A 3,790-nucleotide genomic window follows, 5' to 3' on the forward strand; every position below is an offset into this window, starting at 1 on the left:
AAACTACTGAAGAAACAAAGTCACCTACATCTTGGATGCCCGGGTAAGCAGATAAACATCACATTTTTATTTTTGGGTGAACTATCCCTTTAATGTTTTTGACATGCCCTTGAGATTAATCCAATGAACGTGTTGAATGGAGGCTTAACCAACGTAGTGCTAAACAGTGTGTGAATGCTCTCTTTTCCTAGCTTAGCTTGAGCCTCCAGAGGTATTAAAATGCAAGAGTCACGTCTAAGTAGGATGTAACTCTGCGGGGTGTTAAAAATAAGCCTTTACCCACCAGTGTTGGGTAGTAACTCATTATATGTAATATGAATTATGTAATCAGCTTCCAAAAATTAAGTACTTGTAAAGAGATTATATTACATTTTAAATAACTCATATTTTGACTACACTTACTTTTTTATTGATTACATTTTAATATACTGTATTATTCACAAAATGGAAATAAATTAGTCATGATGTTTTATTGATTTTATCATTTTAATCATGATTCTCTGATGTCTGTTAATGACACGCAGGTAAACAAATGAAATATGTCTCTTTATTTTACTGTTCAGGTGTTTAATTTTGATTATTTTAAAACTGTGTATTTATTTATTTAATTTACATTTTCATGATATATTATTAGCTTTTCATCAACTCACAAACACACAAATTATGTGCGTACACACACACACACGCATCCTAATCAAATCTGATAAACAAGTTAAGTTAAATGTAATCAAAAAGTAGTCAGAATACATTACTTAAAATATGATTATTTGTAGCAACGGACCATAAAAAGTTTTAAATATTACATTTTACAATACTCATAATCAAACAGTTACCCTTCTATTAATTAAATTATAATATATTATTCATACAAGGGAAGTAAACTATTCCGAATTTTTTATTATTTCATAATTTTTATCATAATTATTGATTATCTGATGTCAGTTAGTGACATGCAGGTAAACAAATAAGATATTTCAAATGTTTTTAGTGTTCAAGTGTTTCATTTTGATTGTTTACTTTAAAAATAATTGTTAATGACATATTATTAGCTTTTCATCAACTCATTTTCGTTCCTTTTTTATGATTTAATTTTATGAATTAAATTTTGTTAGTTATATTTTATCGATTTCTTTTTATTTTAAAGAGTAGAAAATAATATTAAAATATATTTCTGTAGTTCCTTCCCAGTATGTGACGGATTTGACACGTGCTTCAGAACGCGGTCACACAAGGGCGTTCCCAAAGCGACTCGACGCAGCGTCTCGTTCCCTCGGGGAACCATGGTTACATACGTAACCTAGAGACGTTTTCTATTATATATAAATATGATATATTTATATGATATATTATATTATTTAATACACACACACACACACACACACATCTGTTTTCCGATATGAATATGATACAAAATAATACTATTTATCTGTGATAAATGAGTTAGGTCAAAAGTAATCTAAAAGTAACTGAAAAGTAGTCAGAATACATTACTTAATATATAATGGAAAAAAATCAGTTACTAACTACCTTTTTTCAATTCAATTTGCAATTAGAAGCAGACTACAATTTGTATGTTTTTACCCTGCACCGTTCTACAGTCCTAGCAGCCGATCTGATGAGCGAAGTGATCAACACTCAGACACTGAACTTTAATTTCTGAACACAGCATGAGTCATTACACCAATAAAGAGCGAACAACCTCTTTTTATTCTCTTTGAAAATACCCTTGAAACCAGAGTCACGTAGCGTGCGATCTGCCCAGAGAGATGCTGAACACTTCACAGGGCAGGAGGGCTCTTATTTCGGCACGGATGTGCGGCACCTTCAGAGCTGCGGCCGACAGCTGTTGTCATGGTATCGACCCGGGCAGCGGCCACTGAAGTGCTTCCACAAACAGGCTACTTCTATGAATCTTTACCTCAGGTTGCTGTGTTTGCAGGTTGTGGAGACCCACGCAAATAACTCTAGCATGATGGAATCACTTGAGCTTATTTACTGAGCAGAGGCTCAGGGCTTCATGTTTGTCTGGGGTCTTACTGACTAGCTGATGTGCCACCCGGGGTGATATGGGTTTTGAAGCACAATTTATTATGCTACAGAGGTGCTTAGAGATATAAAAGAGGAGTATTTTCTGAATATATGACCCTCTAAGAACCACCCACTTATATGCTGCAAAAATGATTCTTCCTCAGTATTTTTGTCTTGTTTTCTCATTACAAATATCTAAACATTCTGAAATCAATACACATTTAAACACAAAGCAAAGTTATTTGATATTTTAAGTCTTGTTTTCTGAAAAATTTATCAAAATTAAGTGACTTCATGCTTATAGCAAGAAAAAAAAAATCTGCCAGTGGGGGCAGTTATTTTTTCTTGTTATAAGCATAAAGTCACTTTTCATTAATTTTACAGAAAATAAGACTTGTTATTTTATGTTATTATGCTTCAAGTAAATGTATCTTGATTTAAGGATGTGAGATATTTGTACTGGAAAGCAAGACACAAATACAGAAGAAAATCTTTTTTTGCAGATTATTTTTGATAAATAAAATCAGATACATATTCATAGATAAATAAATTCAGAACTGCACAATAAGAATTAGAATTGTGAGAGAAACTCAGAATTGAGAAAACAGTCAGAATTGCAAAATACAAACTCGGAATTGTGAGAAATAAAATTAGAATAGCAAAATATAATCTGTGAGACATTTTGAGAAAGAATGCTGACAGAACAGAAAAATGTCAGAATATATATGTATATATATATATATATTTATATTTATATATATATAAGGATTATATTTCCTTTCAGAATCGCAGGTTTATATTTTGCACTTTTGAATTGCAAGATATAAAGTAAAAATTAACTTTTTGTCCATAGTATTTCTATCTGTATTTGTCCACAGTTAGATGTTCTGTTTTCTAGTGCAAAGCAACTATAGCAACAAACATTGCCTAAAAATTCAAACATAATTTTTTTTTCTTCTGCAAAGATTGAGCTTTACCTCAAGTGAAATCGTGTCTTTAAGGTTTGCAATATTGTAATATTTCCTCGATGTGCTTCTGTGCATGGCTCATAACTACTGAATATGCTACTGTATAATATCTGATAACTGTCACCTTGGTTATATAGCTTTGTGCGTTCTTATGGAGGCAGAATAAACATTTTGCAGACTGCAGCCCATGAACTCATGATCTCTGCTGGTGCTGTCTGCATGAATTGCCTTGTCCTGCATCTCAAAGAAGCCACGCAATGCCACTGAATCAGTCTACTCAACTCTTTAATGAAGGCTCAAAGTCAACATGAAATCAGAACTGACTCTATGTACTTTCTTAATGCATGTTCCTGGTCTCTATGTGAACGATTCATTGGTGCATGTTAATTCAAATAAAAAAATGGTTATCTTTATATAATCTTTCATCAAAGCACCTTGCCAACCTTCCTTCCCAGTTTGCATCACTAATCCCTTTACATTTCAGCCCCTTCCAACCAACCACCTTCACCTTGTTTAGAGGTGGGTGGATTGTAATATTGTGAAATATTATTATAATTTATACAAGCTGTTTTCTATTTCAATAGGTTTTAAAATGTAATTTATTCCTGTGATCAGAGCTGAATTTTCAGCATCATTACTCCAGTCTTCAGTGTTCAATTCAATTCAGTTCAAGTTTATTTTGTATAGCACTTTTCACGATGCAAATCGTTGCAAAGCAGCTTTACAGAAAATTCAAGTTTCTACATTATATTTAGTAATAGCTTATCAGTGGTGACTATCTCAAGTTGATGTCC

This window comes from Sinocyclocheilus grahami, unplaced genomic scaffold, assembly GCF_001515645.1.
Source record: "Sinocyclocheilus grahami isolate Dianchi unplaced genomic scaffold, SAMN03320097.WGS_v1.1 scaffold128.1, whole genome shotgun sequence".
Lineage (NCBI taxonomy): Eukaryota > Metazoa > Chordata > Actinopteri > Cypriniformes > Cyprinidae > Sinocyclocheilus > Sinocyclocheilus grahami.